Consider the following 16,329-nt stretch of genomic DNA (forward strand, 5'->3'; position numbering starts at 1 on the left):
TGGAGGCTGGGACAGTGCCCAGGAAGCCTGGCAGAGCCCCTTGGCCAGGACTGCTCTATCTCTTCCCCATACCATGCAGCAGCACAAGAAACAGCCTGGTTTTCCACCAGCTCTAGCATCACTTAGGCAATAACCTCCGCAATAACTTCCTCTGCTGACAAGAGGTTGGACCTGCACTCCACGTGCGCTGCTGACCATCGGGAACCCTTGCACCCATGGACCCACCAGCAATCATGATAACTGCTGAGCTCTTCCTGACAATTTCCCCTCAGAGGATGCACTCAATTTGCATTTCTCTATCCAGCCAGCGACTTTCACACAACTTGGAGGAATTTAATTATCTTCCGGAGCTCAAATTATGTCTGATGAGCTTTAAATTGGACAGCAGCTTCAGCATTAGTCATGAGAAGGTAGACAGGCAGATGAATGGTGCTGTGCAGTGTGCAAACCCTGTCTCATCAGGAAAGTGAGGTTAGAGCCACCAGAGCTCCGTTAAAAAGGCACATTATTATTTCTAGTCTCCTGTCCACTCTTCTCATTACTGTTATGACACACTTTTGAGTTTCTTTGCTTGGGATGCTGAAAAAACAGGCTAGACTCAGAAATTATGTTTAAAACCAAATTACTCATGTGAAAAAAAGAACATTTTTAATGGGGTATTCTCAGAAGGAAAGGCCACGTCCCATCTGCATGTGTGTCATCAGGGTACTGCTCCTAGCGATGGTGTGACTGCCTCTTGACCTGGTAATCCTGTTCAGGCAGCTTCTGCCTGCTTTTGCCAACCCAGGAGGTCAGTGGGAGTGAGACCAGCTCCCTGCTTTCCCTCTCAGCACCTGAGATAGGGAGAGCCCGACCTGACAGTTTCCTCCATGCAGAAATCCTTATGAGACACCTGAAGTGGCAGCACAAAATGTGCCCAGTGGGGATGTGTCCTCCCCTGGATTTAATTCCAGCCCTTAATTGCCCCTGGCCATACAACCGAAAAGCTATTTTCCCAGTGTGGTGTTCCTGACAAACGCAGGTGGCTTTTCATAGGGACGAAGTTGCTGCTGCTGCTGACACGAAGGCTGGGTCTGCCAAATGTCAAGTGTCTCCTCCAAAGCACTCGGCATAAGGGTGAATCCCTAAAGGAAGAAGTATAAGCCTTTAAAAAATAAAAAAAAAGTTTCGCCTTCTTTTTATCCAAAGCAATTAAAGCATTTTGGCTGTAGCCTTCTACAAGACAACTTTCTGAAGAAGGAAGCTGGCCAAGTAAAGTTTACCCAGGTTATAAAACACTTGGAAGAACTACAAATAACTGGAATATCTAGTCCTATAATGAGAAGCACCATGTTGCTGTGCCAGTGGGTAATGCTACCAGGGACACAGGTGTCATAATTACAGACGATAGATATATGTGCTTGTGCCCAGAAGGAATAGCTGAGTCCTGAACTAGGAGATGTGTGTGGAGCCTCCACTACAGGCAAGGCTGGGAAGAAGTTTGGAGACAGAGTTTGGAAGTGAGGCTGACTCAAGGAGATATGAGGGGCTCCCTCATGTCCATCCTTGCACCTAGCCAGAAAGGGAAAGGGCATGCCCCAGCCCCTGACTGCAGATGGATGGATAACTGTAGCTATTAGCAACTTGAACCTGGCTTTATTTTTAATGCAGCTTGATGGGAGCTCTCACTGTGGGAGTGACAGGCTCTCCCTGAGTGCAAGACCTTTCCCAGGAAGCAGGATTTACTCTTGCCACCCTTACAGAAGTACTGTCAGAAATCGTTGTATTACAATTGCTAAGCATTTAATGTGCCTCAGCTGCATCCCTGATTGCATCAATTAACCACAAATCAACTGAGGAGCCAATTTAAGTTTGAAATAGAGAGACCTAATGAGATGACTGTGTTGCTTTTTTTTTTTTTTAAAAAAAATACCACACCTGGAAGGTGGAGGATTATTGTTATTGTTTTAGTTTTTGTCTTATAACAGTCCCTTCACCATGATGCTAGGTGTTGTCCATGTAGTTAGAGGCCCTGCTACAAAGAGTTTAACCTTGAAAATAGCACCAGGATAGTTCTTATTTTACAGAAATTAAAGCCTAGAGCCACCTACAGAAAACGCAGCATGCTGGGACATAAAAGCACTGAGGATTGCAAACTTCTCCAATATTATGGTAACAATGAGTACAAATTAGTATATCCTAAAATCTCTTTGGGCTACTTAAACCATGAGCAGATTTGGCAGCAGCTTGTCCTGTCACTGGTGGTGGCCTGTCCTAGCTCTGTGCTCAGGCATGGCTCACTTGGATGAGTCCTATACTTTAATGGTAAGGATATAAGTGATACCACAGCTGGTGCCAATTTAATAAGCTTTTTTCTGTTTCAGACAAATACCACTGATCACGAGATGCAAGCAGTGTTGCTGATGGAAGGATTTCATCTCCCATCTCACCTGCTGAATGTCTTTGGAAGGCTTCATTACCATGCAAATGGAGATTGCACACAGCCTAATAAAAATACATCTGTCAGACTTCATACATTTATAACATCAAATGTTAGTATAACTAGGATTTATAGAGCAAATGAATTTCATCTGGGGTTGGTTAGACTTGGCCTGCTGCTGGAAACAATAAGGGTTAATTATGCTTCAGTAATTCTGACATCGCTCTGATGAACAATTCATCTCTTATTGGACCCCAAAAGCTGCCATGATACTAGGAAAATTTTGACCTTGAAATGGTGGAGAAGGATTTTCACAAAGAAACTGCAAAACTGACAAATAAGAAGGCAACCTACACAGGTACCAAGCAGCAATGAATGCAGTCAAGTGAAGGGGGAAATGATTGTCTAACTCCACCATAATTTTGCAAGGGATCAAGTTGTCATCTCTTGTTGGAGCAAGCCTCCAAGGACATGTCTGTGATGATGTATGCGTTGAGATTAAAGACCTAAAGACTGTTACTGCTCTTTCCTGCCATGGGAAAGCAGCAGGGGACCAAGGAACATTTGTGCCAAGTTGTGGAGTGTGACGATATGGGCACCAAGCTGGAAGTGGACTTTCTGCCTGGGAAAGTCAGGTGACTGCAGGATCCAGAGGAAGCAACTGCCCTAAACGTATGATGTGCTTTTCTTCCTCCGTTTGGGGACCCCACCTCTAGGCACAACTAGCCATGCCTTTGGCAGAGTACCTGAAGAAAGATATCATTCTGCTTTGCCAGAGTCACCTAATACAGAAGGCTGTCCAGCTAAAAATGAGTTGTGCTTTTATAGTTGTGGTGGTACATCAGCACCTCCATAGATTTGCTCCATGCTGGGAGACAGAGCTAAGGAGGTGGAGTGAATCACCCTCCAGGGGCATCTGCCTCTCTTCATGATCTGCAAAGTGACTCTAGGTAAGACAATTGCAGCTAGGCTTGGTAAAATCAGATGGAGAAAGTTACACAGGACAATTTTCTTCCTGAATGATAAGGCTTCCTCAGGTAGTGGAGTAAAAACAACATCTCTTGACACCACCAGTGGGAAAGAGTGGAGACTCATGCCCAGAGTAAATGAGGTCCATCCTAGGAGTCAACCAGGTAGGGAAGCAACATACAGTTTTGTTCACAAATGCCTGTCACAGAACATATACCTGCTTTTGGTGTCACTTAAAATTAGACTGACAAATCTCCTGTAGAGCTACCCTGCTTTCTGAAATAGTCCTAAACTAACAAAAGGACAGCTGTAGACCCAGTGTCTCATCTACATCAATCAGCTTCTTTTGAATGTAATTTACATTGGTGATTACAGGCAAATAATTTATTGATATATTAAAATTGACATGTGCACAGTGCAAGGCATTTGCCAATGCCCATATATTGCATTTACTGAGGCAATACTGGCAAGAAGCTGGGGATGGTGAGTTTGGGCCTGATTAACTTTGCAAAGGCCCTCAAGGGAAAAAGGCAAAAGCAAGTTTTTAATTTGTACTAGAAATTACTCTTTTCTGTGAAGACTATCTAGCTGAAAAATGACAGACCCAAATGTTTGAAAAGAGCATCTAAACTAAGAATTGGTGGTTAGTTAGGGGCTGGAATAATTGAGGAGAGGAGCATACCTGCATGGAGACTTTCATCTTCTTCTGGAGAAATGAAGCCTGGTAATTTTATTGCTTTTCTAGTGCCCCTTTACGGAAAGAAAGTGCATAATAATTCATTTTGATGAAGGGCAAAGCTTTTCTAAAGAACTGCTACAGCAGAAATTCTCATCTTGTGGTGGCAGATACCCAGGAAGAGGTCATCCATTTCTGTATGAATGCCTTTGCACTTACCTTTGCTGAAGTTATCTACATTGCTTTTCTACTACTTCTCCAGCTAATCCACCCTCTGCTAATCCTGTCCTCCAAAGCTCTTGGTACACTTCTCAACACAGAGTCATCCACAAGTTTTATGATTGCAACCACTAGGCCATATTTCCCTCTTTGCTTAAAAGAATGTCACACAAGACAATGTCATACTCTTAATAAATTCAAGACATATCACATCTGCTGCCTCCTCTTTATCCACTTCGCTGGTTACTCTGACAAGGAATGAAATTAGAAATGGTTTGAGAAAGTCGCTTCTTGAATAATCTATGCTGGCTGTTTTATCAGCTTATTGTTCCCTAGATGACTACAAAGAGATTGTTCAATAATTTTCTCTTCTGTCTTTTGGGGTATTAGATTACTCCAATTTCCTGGGTTCTTCTTTCTCTCCTGAAAGATGAATTACTTTTCTTGCCCTCCTCATTTCCCCAGGCATAGGCAATTTGCAGAGATAACCCCTAAAGATCTAGGGATCTCATCACCTGACTGCTAAGCGCTGGAGCGAGAACTTCAGCTATTCCTCAGGATGTCATTACTTCTCTAAATATTCTTTAACCAGGTCTTTTCCTATTTTGGTCTGGAGTGCTACTTCTTTGTTTAAGTGTAATAAAGTGGAGGTCATAGTTTACCTTTCACTGAGAAGGCTGAAGGAAACAAAGCTCTCCTTGCCACACCAGATATTCTTAGGTCTTACTTTTCATCAACTAATGAACCTATATGCCTCTTTGTCTTCCTTCTAACAGATTTTAAAAACTGTTCAAGTTCCCATTAGTGTTCCTTGTCATCTGTAGCCTGTCTCTGTGTGGGTTTTTGCATGCAAGTATTCTTCCTTCATCGTGTCTCTTTTCTTCTTGTGTAACTTTTGGCAGACTCCCTCTCTGATTTTCCAGCCATGAAAGGACTCTTTGTGTAGCCATCTTAATTTTGCACTGTGCTGCAGCAATGTGATTCACATACCACCCAGAAACTGCAGTGACATGTCTCGCTGGAGTTTATCTCTGTATATCAGTGAGTGCAGTGGTTGAGGCTGGGGGCCTCAGCAGTGCATTGGCAGAAAGCTTGCCATGGGGAGGACCCTCTGTCAGCACTCTTCCTCCTCATCAGGCACCCCTAAGACTGACAATAGAAGCTTCATCTTAACCTTGGCCAAGGCAAGTCCGTTAACTTCCTCAAAACGACTGCTCTACCTGCCTATGGGATTGGATTGTCTGTAAGACAAGCTAAGTGGAAGGCTCTGCGTTTGGACCCAGTTGGTGATGGCTGTTCAAACCAAACTAAAACTCTCAGTCTCAAGCAAGTCCAAGGCTTTTCTTACTGCTATGGAGAAAGTTCTGTCACAAAACAACTTGTGAGACTTTTTTGAAAACAACATGTGTGTTAATTTTTGCCTGCCAAATGCCTTTTAAGTCTTTAGAACTTATCTTATCAATTTTTGCTTGTGACTGTAAGGCTAGAAAACCAAAAAAATATAATATAAAACTTGCTATTGTTTTCCAATATAACAGCTCCAAAGCAAAGGTCAGAAAGGAAAAACGCAAGTACACTGGAAGAATGAGTAGCTTCGTTCCGTACCCACAGACCCACCCCAGCACATGTGGAGCTTTTATACCAACTAACATGAGCCAAGGTCCCAGAAGTGATGGTCCCTGCATCTTATCACCTCTCCCTCAGGGATGGGCCTGGGTTGTGTTAGTCTTATGTTTGCTACTGCACAAGCCCAGCCATGATCTTTTGCTGGCTGGACTAAGCAAGCAGGAGTGATTTTGCCACAGGCAGTGAGAACCACGAGCTGCAATGCTGGGGGCTGGTCTCAGCAGGTCCTGTAGGGGAACAAGATCTGCTGTGAGGTCCAGGAATAAATGCAAGGCACCAAAGAGATCCGAATGCCAGACCATGCTCCCTGAGCACTGGGTCATCCACTGTTAAGAAGCTGTGTCCATGTTGCATAAGTCTGGACTAACATCATGGCAGTTACTCAGTGTCCCCATGCAGAAGGTGGGAATCAGTTACTGAGACACCCTTGGTGCTTTGCTGGATGCTCTCCCCCTGCCCTGAGTGACTCTGCCTATGGCATGTTAATCTACATGTTAATGCACTGTCAATACTGTGTATTCACTGACTGTTCACTATCCAATCTGCCTTTATTCACTGCCACTACTTTTGTGTCATAAGCAGTGAAGAGCTCCTTACAGGAAAGGGTTGGCTTGCCACCACGTTAGGAAAAAGGAGAAAATGATTCCTAGTTATTAATGTCAAGTCAAGAGCACCCCTGGTTCACCTGATTTTATCATGCCTTTTAAATTCATGGCAAACACAACCATGCTCATGACTTGCCAATGCACATACTCACCTTGAATTCCTGGGATGGGTCTAGCACCAGCCCCCCAACTCTGCTTGAGGGGATTTATGCAGGCCAGGTATCTGACTCTGACACTTGAAGAGACCATGCCACAACGACTTTCCAAAGGCAGACTGGATTACAAAATGTGCCATCCCTGCCCAGCTGGCTGTGTCATTCATTCAAGAAAGAGAATTACCTCAAAGAACTTGTAAAGGTGCTAACATGATATGATTTTTAGTATCTGTGTTCCCTCCCATTGGTAACCTTTGCCGGCTGGATTATGAGACGTGCCTAAGCTTTGCTGACGGACCGTGCCAGATTACTCACCACGGCAATGCACGGGGCAAACTGAAAAGTTAAAGTACCCTGGGGGAATACATTGGAAATAAGGCAATTTTAGAAAGCCTGTATAAAATGCTGTCTGGAAGTAAAAAAAGACCTAGATGAAGATTCTTGTCTATGCTTTCAAAGACTTTATTAACTTGACAAACTTCTCTTTAATAATTCTGAGTATTTCACACATCACAGACTTGAAACATCAAGAGATATCCCATCCTTTTAATTATTGTGTCTCTCTTTCTCTCAAGGAGACATTGCTGTGGAAAAAAAATGTATAAAAAAAGAAAGGGAAATAATGCATATCATTATGATAGGGAGAAAAAAATAATAATAGGTAATACTCAAAAGGCAAACAAGGTTATTGTGATCTGAAAGTCAGGAAAGGAATAATTTCAGCACCAATAAAGTTGTCATCATGAAAGCAGTTTATAGAAAGGGCAAAGAAAGTCTGTGATACAAAGGTTTTTACAAAACCTGATTTGAGAAATAAATAAATATAGGAAATTCTGCATCCATCCATCAAATTAAGACGGATTTTTAGTGTCATGCCTTTGTGTGTTTTAAATATTTGTGGAAAATAATCTAGGTATTGTTTCATATCGTCTGCTAAATAGGATATGTTTCAAATTAGAGCCCAGTGCCAAGTTGTTTGACAGTAATTTGGGAGATGAAAAATTCTCTCAGTATTGACGACAACCCTTACATGAGAAATAAACAAAAAAGGCATTTATGGAAAGCTATCTTATAGTTTTGATAATAATGCTAACAATGATCTTTAATATCCTGTAGGCTTTTCCCACCTTCAGATTGCTTCACATTAACTAATTAACTAATCATGTTCTTATTCTAAAGCACTTTCCTCTTCCTAACACGAGGAGTGACTCTGCACGGACGGTTGAAGGACAAGAGCTGTCAATGAGTAAAGTCACTGTTGTAAAGAGCCATGGAGGTCTGCAAGGCTCCACAAGTAGACCCTGTGTCAGTGCCCACTGGGCTCAAGGAGAAAGACCCCAAAGACCTTCACTGGGTGCTAAATCAAACCCTCACAGGATGATGAACAGGGGTTCATCGACCCTTTCTGTAAACAAGCCTGTCCCCAGCTGACATTGTGGGATTTTTACGTTCGTGCAGGCTGGCACTGTATCCCAGGGGTACTACCGTACGTTTTGCAGCAGGGATGTGCTGTGCTAGGTCACCCATCAGGAGAGACACTGTAGCAGGGTTGGGTCTGTTTTTAATCTCATGGAGTGCCCACCACCAACCTGTAGTTTTCTCTCCTCTCATGCATTATTTTAAGATAGTTGATTGATGCTTTGTGAGGTTTTTATTTATTTGTTTTATTTTACATACTAATTGTGAAAGCTGAGAGTACTGGTAAAGTCAAGCTGAACATGTGACATTCCTGGTCCAATGTGACTGGCCATTCAGACCATATCACCCAGTCCATCTCCTTTCAATTTTGATCAAATGACTCTTAGAGAAAACAGAACTTTTCTTGGCTACATCTCCGCAGACAGACTTGAAACATGTAGGCTCAAGTATTGCATCTGGACACCAGATTTTGTTTTGAGACCTGACATCTTTGTGGGCATGAAGCCCATCTCAGGCAGCTGGTGATATTCTAGAACTAAAAATTTGTTTCACTCTATCTCTGTGCAAAAGCATGATAAATATTCCCAGAGGCCTTTTGATAGCAGAAGAGATCGAACAAATAAAAAATGTTATAAGGTGGGTACATTTACAAGCCAGATAACTCCCTGCATGTGAGTTATTGGCTTGCAGACATTTAAAATCAGCAAAACATGATCTGAAGATGCTTTTTCTCAGGACCTGAATCCCGACCCCTTTTTTACAACCACTCAGTCCTTGCTGGAGTGCTGGAACACTGGTTTTGCTGGTTGGAACAATATTCTTGAGCTCAAGTTTTGAGAGAAGGCAACTTAAGGCCCTTTTTTTAAGTTTTGGAGCTGGCCAGGCTGTCCCAAAAACTTGCCAATTAAGTTTTATCACCATGTTCACATTTGAACTGCTTCCTACACCTTCACACAAAATAACTGTACATCCGTAATCCCGTTCCACTGGATTCCCTCTCCCAAGGGTTTGGGGCGTACATGGCTACCCTGTCACAGCAAAGCATTGCGCTTTGATCTGCCAAAGATCTGAGTCTGGAACAGCAACGAATTACACTCAGCTCTCTCAAGTCCCAATACTTCACCTATTATTTTAAGAAAGTTGTCCCTGGAGGTATTAAATAACCACAAAGTGCTGCTGCAGCAGCAATAAAGATTTACTAATAACGTTAAACTAACACATCTTTTTTTTTTGCAAGGCAGCATTGGCACAGAGCTCTGCTGTGAACCATAAGTACATTTCAAGCTCTCATAAAAGTAAAGCTAAGAACATTTCTAGTGCTGGACTCGATGTCAGCTGATGTCAATAGATGTAGCTTGTTGATGCCAATGGAGACACAATGCTTAACAGACTGAGAATTTGGCTCATCTTACCTGATGTTTCTAAAAGGCTTTTCAGAGCTCCCAGATGCTCTAGCTGAATCTAGCAGCAGTCAGGTTGAGGAGGAAAAAGTTTCTTTAGCAACTCCCAAAAGTAGATTCAATTTGTAGAGTATGTCAAACTGGAAATTCATGTGCATGGTGCAAATGATGTCAGCACCTGGAGAGATAGAAACCAGTGAGGATTTTCCCTGACATGCATTCAGCTGCGATCCATGGGAACTGTGTGTGTTTCTGGCAAGGGGACAGAATTCATCATCTGTGATTTGTGAAGGAACATGACATTTCTTTGGTCCTTTACACATCTTCCTTTACAAGTGGGTGGTTTTGCACCTGCCCAGCTCTAGGCAGCATTGCCAGTCATTGAAGGAGAGGAATAGGACAGAGTGGGTGAGAGGCTGTGGTATCTCCAATGGAGAGAGGTCAACACTTGCTGAGAAAAGTCAAAGGGGGAGCCCAGGTTTTCTTTGCTGCAAAGACTTACAGTTAATGTGGGAAGAAAAAAGGGAAATGAAATCTATTGGTCTTGCAAGCTAGAGAGCTCCCAAGTGAGTCCTATCTGAAAGAGGTTCTCAGAAGAAGCTTTTGAACTACTTATGAATTACAAGAAACTCCGGCAACATTATATTCCTGTGCTAGGATGTGAGCAAACACGATCAATAGGAACACAATCATCACAAGAGCCAAATGGGCTGGACAGAGACCAAAAGCTGAAGGAGCAGAAAACCTGACAATTTCCTTGGAATGTGGAGATCTCATGTCCCAGTAATCTCTCCTTTCTTCCAGGAGAGGAGAGGGATGTTTATGAACCTGTTCTGAGCCTCTCCTGCCACTGCCAGGACTTGCTGAGACTTTCTATGTTGAGCAGGAGTCCCAGGATGAGAGAAACTAGGAGGAAAGGGGCTTCACTCAGCTCAGAAAATCTATAACAATTCTCAGTGATGCTGTGGGTGATCCAAGCAATGCTGAACCAGCCAGGCTGCTGTCAGCAACAAGCAATGCAGAAGAAAGTGGATGCAGCGTGGAGCTGATAAGTAATTAGAGGATGCAAATAAGAATAAAGCCAGCCTCTATGGTTTTATGGAAAATTTGTGTTCTCATAGAAATGCAATTTCTTCCTCATGTGGGCTTCTGAGTGAAGCAGAAGGAAGGAACCACATGTGAACTAAGAAGTGCACTGTAAGCTGATGAACGGGCACGTCTTAGAAGGATGTGCTATTGGATGGTCATCAAATAGGAACTTAAAGGATAGTAGTCTGCTGTTCTAGACACTTTTATGTTCTCACTAAAGCTTTTTAAGTAAATGTGAAATCACTGCTGATATTGTTTGCCATGTTGTTGTTGATGACAGGATGGTAAAGAACAAAAAAAGGCAGGGAACGGATCTGGAACGGTCTGGATGACGCAAGAAAAATACATTTGTAATGCAAGGAAATGTCATTCCTTCAGGGAATGGTGTTTCCACCACCTGGGGTAATTGCAGTGAAGGAACAGCAAAATCAAGAAAGCTTTTTTTGCACAAAAGTGCCCTTTCAAATGAGGACACTGTTGCCTCACAAACGCTGAGCTGATCTTTCACCACTGTATTTTCTCCCCTCTACCCACCTGCCTATATTTACAGTATTTGACTGAATTAAGCATTTTTGTATCTTTCATATCAAGCCAACTTGGAACACAACACTGGAACAGGTTTAAGGGAGAGAAAATGACATGACAGCAGCTGCTGACAGACACACAAGTGTTTCCTTGGGAAACCAGGGCAAAAATCTTCCCTTGTGTGTTATATGCTATGTTCTTGATATATACAGTAAAGTATGAGAAGCTTTTTGGTCTGATAGATTTTTTCAACCGTGTTCATAAGATCTTAGCAGCAGTATGTAAAGCAATTAAAAATAATTAAGGTAATTATAAACACTATGTTTATAATTTTATGTTTTATTATAAACACTGACCTTAGAAGTAGATGCAGTTAAACACTTACTCGTCTGCTTCTACTGCCTCAGGTATGTGCTTCATGTCCTGCTGAAGCCCTTGCTTCCCAGCCACACATCCTCTTGCAGTCTGTCTGAAAGCAACGTGTCTGTGCATGCCAGGAACTATGTGTCAGAGCTCCTCTGACATAGATGCCTTTGCACATTCATCTCCCTTTACAGCTGGCAACTGTTTAAATGAAGACCACAAAGGCGCTCTGATGCTGCCTGCTGCAGCCAAGTGTTTTATGGCTTTACTTAGAGCTTTCAGTAAGTTCCTGCCTGCAAGATTGCTGCAGAAGCAGTGAGGTGCTGTTGAAAAAAAAATCGATTTCCATGCAAGATGATTCTTCTTTGTGTCTACATTTGTCCATACACTTTCCAAAGGGCAAGGTCACACTTTTGTCGCAGCTGTTGTCATTTGCTTTGGGGAGTGCTGGAAGCTTCCACATGGTTCATTTGCTATTCTGCTTCCAAAGACATGGAAATGCTCCAAAAACAGAGGGACCTTTAAAGATAAATTACTAAAAACCAAACCCCTGCTTGCCTGCTCACCCAGCTTTGGCACCTTGACAGTGCAATTTAGCCTGATGTGCTACTAAACTGACGTTTTTCACAGTGCTGTTCTCACTTAGTCTTCTTTAGTGGTAGGAAGCAAAGCCCACTGCTCTCTCAGGTCTTCCACATACTTAAACTCCACTCTTGGTCACAGATTTTGTACCCAGAAAAGCATTGTGGCAGATGCTTTGTGTTGTTTTCCCCTTCCTGCCATGTCCTTGCTCTCCTATGAAATGCTAGGATGTGTTGAGTACTTGTCCTGCCTGTCTGACTCCTGGGTCTTTGCTCATGGCTTACCTCAAGCATGCCAGCAGCTAGTGATGGGCCCAGGATCTCCAGCTAGAGCTGCACATCTCAGATACTTCCTCCTCTCATCCCTGTGCTTAACACCATTACTTTTTCCTTATCTGAAAACATCCAACAACAAATCCTCAGGTCTATCATTCTAGTTAATTTGTGCCTCCTTTTAGTCCTCTGAGATGTTTCCAAATCAAGGAGAATGGGACTAACTGGGTGAGAAGACACTCAGACATGTTGCTCTCTGGACATGTGTCTTGGCTGTAGTATGCTTTGAAACTTCTTATTCTCCTATGGAAAATGGGGCAAACCAGTGCTGAAGTGATGACTGTCCACCACAGGGATGAACAACCCCCTATGCAAAGCCTGTCTCCATTTTAAGGCTAGATGCCTTCTCCTGGCAAGCCACACTGTGATTTAACCCCACCTGCAATCCACCTGCAGATACTTCCTCTGTGGCATCACCACAAAGTGACAGAGTGGAATTCATCACTGCTAACACAGCTGTCTAAACATGATGCATCTCATCTAAACCAAGCTTCTTCAAACCAGGACAACATGCAAGTTGCAGCCTGGGGTCACTGACCCAAGGTGCTTGGTGGTAAATGAAACCTCACACAGAGGCAGAGGAGGAGAGCCTGAGTAAAGGAGACAAAGCCAGAGTTGGCAGGAGGCTGCAGCGTTTCAGCTACAAGTCCCAGACTAAACCAGCTTTGTCTGAAATTCATCTCTGCAGCTGTTTCCACCAGTGGGTTAGCTGTGAAGGGTATTGCTTGTCAGTTGTCACCACTGTTTCGCTGCTCTCTTTACCTCAAGTGAGAGCTGAATGTGGCAGGCAGCTCAGGGAAGGAAAGAAGAGCCTGGTTTATTTATTCCACACTTGCCAGTCCCATGGCTGAAGGCCCTCCCTGAGTAACATGATTAGCAGTTTCAGGTCACTGCCACTGTCACAAGCATCTGCTCTGACTAATAGCATAATGGTATGGCCCTTTTAGCTCTGGGTTTGCTCGGAGCTGCAACACTTTTTGTATTCAGTCTGTTACTAGTCATATCATTTGCAGCAACTGTCAAAAGAAATGATGCTGAGACATTCACCTAACCAGCCCGTGGGCTGGAGCATGCTCAATCTGCCCTTGCCTTGCAGAGTCTGTAGTCCTTACGCACCCCTCCAGCAGCCTGGGGGCTAGTGTGGACCCAGGAATGAACTGACCAGTACAGCAGGGGCATGAAGGGAAATGTGAGTCTTGCTACTGGCCCTTGCCTGCCCTGCTTTCCCTTCCTCCCCGTGCTCGTGCATCTTAGCTCAGCTCTGCAAATTTCCTAGGTCCCATATGCTGGGTCAGCCACTTCCACTGTGGCATTTAACAGTCAGATTCCCAGAGTAGGAAAGGTGCACCAGCAGCGTGCCCCAGCTGGAGAGCTGTATGTCTCTCCATTTCTGCTAGCCCCATGCCACACCATTTGCTGTGGCGGTGTCAGGAGCAGAGTATGCATGGCACAGGGTTCATGTCCTGCACGGCACACTGGTGAGTGTACAAGTCAAAAAACAATGCAATGTTGATTTGGCTCCTTTAAAATTCTATCTGAGGAATGATCTCAGATGGAGATCTGCATGGAGGCTTGGTTGCTGAGAGAGCTTTCCGAGAACTTTCTGGAGAGCTGGATTCATCTCCTGGACCATTCTGCAGCCAGCTCTTTCTCTAGCTCCCTGCTGGTAGCTCCCTCGGTCTCTAGGGGATGCTTGTGGCAGAGATGAAAGCTGGGCATGTCTGAAAACTAAGTTCCTTGGGGTGAGGACATCAGTGCGAAGAAGCAAGTCAAATCAGGAACTGTGGTGCCTTCACCTGTCTGTCTCCCTGTCATGTCTCATGGCTGCACTGCTCTGCATCTGGGCACTGTTGTTCACCTAGTGTAGGCATTACTTTAGAAAAAAAGAGGCAACAAAAAGGATCTGAGATCATAGACTCTTTCTCTGGTTATTTTTACAGATTATTCTTGCAGTAGCAAACACCAGGCCAAGTCAAGGCCGTTTTCCCCTCATCTGCATCTCAAAGCGGATTGACTTTGGTGTACTAGAAGACATGAATTTCAATTGATGTTTTTTGCTATGGCTGGGGTATGTATACGGTGTCTCTCCCACTTGCCTTCTTTCCCAAATGGACTTGTCAGCATCTAGTTAGGGTTCAGTGCTGCTGCAGCCTCTCTCCCTGCAGAGCCATCTCAGGCACTTCGCTCTGTGTGGTATTCTACTTGCACAAAGCATGGCAGGAGCACAATAACTTCAGAGACATCTGCTACTGTGTCACTTGGGATGCAAGTTGGTAGGGAGCAGAGACTCAGCTAAATGGTAGCAATACATAAAGCAATCAACATTTTTATTTTCTCAGGAAAGCAGGTTAAAAGGAGATGTTACTAATTAACCTAGTTTTTCAGACACTCGACTGAGATATCCTAAAGAAACCTGATTTATAAGAAAAGCTGAAAACTCCCTACATGAAAATAAGACCCTTTAAAGCACATGAAAATGCAAACCCCAAGACCATTCTCTGTATCATAAAGTATTCTGGAAAGCCTTAGCTGAGGGCCCTCTTCATAGGACATCCTGCAGGAGCTAGGGCAGCTCTTGGCATTCAGCAAAAGGCTGAACAGTGGAAGTGTAAGTTCAGACTCTGGAGAGCCTGCCTGGCTGATTTCTCTACTTGCAGCAGTGAGAAATACTTTCTAAATTAACAGACCAGGTACTTTTTTGTCACGTAAGTTCAATCTACCTTATTAATTATGATTTCATTCATTTGCTGCATGACTCTTGCTGGTCACTAGATGTCACTAATAATGAATGAGAAAGAGGTAGAGCAGGGAGCTTCTTGGGTAGGCAAATTGTTACAGGAAAAAGTGCCTGGGAGTACCTCGGACCAGACATCTGTCAATAAGAGAGAGGCACTCAAGCACGTGAATTACTTAAAGCAAAGCTTTAACTGGAGTTAAGAAGGTGTCTTGGTATGTAGTGGCATCAAATTCACTCTGGTTTCAATGAACTGGGAGTCCTGGCTGGGTTGCTCTTCTAAAGGAGACGTACCATCACTTGTCCACTTCCGTAAGCAGGATTGTTATTGTCAAGTACAAAGAGCAGTGAAGGTCTTGGCTCTGATGTTTTGGTCTTTGTTGCCTGCCCTAGATACACTTCACACAAAGCAGGTCTGGAGCCAAGGAGGTCTTTGCAGTGTTGAGAACAAGACATGTGTGAACAGGTTTTCCTGTCTCCTAGGCCACCAAATTAGTCCCCACCAGGACAGACTGGGCAGTTGTCATTACAAGAGCCTTCCCAAAGTGTCAGGGTGCCACACATCACTTATCCATTTTTTCCGGTGCATGGAAATCTTCCCTATTTCCTACCACTGGAGGGAAAAGAGTGGACTTAATCAAGCAGGCCAGCATAAAATGCTTATCCCCAGCTGCCAAGTTGTTCCACAGAGGTCTGCTCAGGATTTCCCTCAGCCTGGAGACAAACAGCACGCTGCCTGTTCTCCAAGGAGACCAGGACAGTGCTATGTCTCATGGGGTCTCCTGGGGAGCAGGGAGTCACCACATGTCTGAGACTCTGGCATGCATTTACTCAGGCACAGGCCAGATTGAGAGACTTTGATGTGACTTTTCTTATAATACACAAAAAAGTCTTTATGACACTTTATGGTGTGTCTTCTGACACAGTGTCCATTGTTTTTGGAGGAGCAGCCAGCAGACATCACATACTTCAGGGACTTCGGGGAACTCGCTGCTTGTTAGAATAAGCCCATGCCTTAGTGCTGATTTAATCCAATAAGCACAACTACCATCACACCATTAGTTTGATTAATAGATACAGCTGAAGCCTTAGATGTATTTAGCTCAGGAGTGAATCCATTACGGAGTGAAGGTCATCCAGCCCCCCTCATCCGTATGCCAACTTCATCCAGCTCTGTTGTTTAGGGTACTTTCAAGTTACAATTCTTTCAGCCCTA

Source organism: Leptosomus discolor, chromosome 2 (genome assembly GCF_034619465.1).
Source record: "Leptosomus discolor isolate bLepDis1 chromosome 2, bLepDis1.hap2, whole genome shotgun sequence".
In the NCBI taxonomy this organism is placed as follows: Eukaryota; Metazoa; Chordata; class Aves; order Leptosomiformes; family Leptosomidae; genus Leptosomus; species Leptosomus discolor.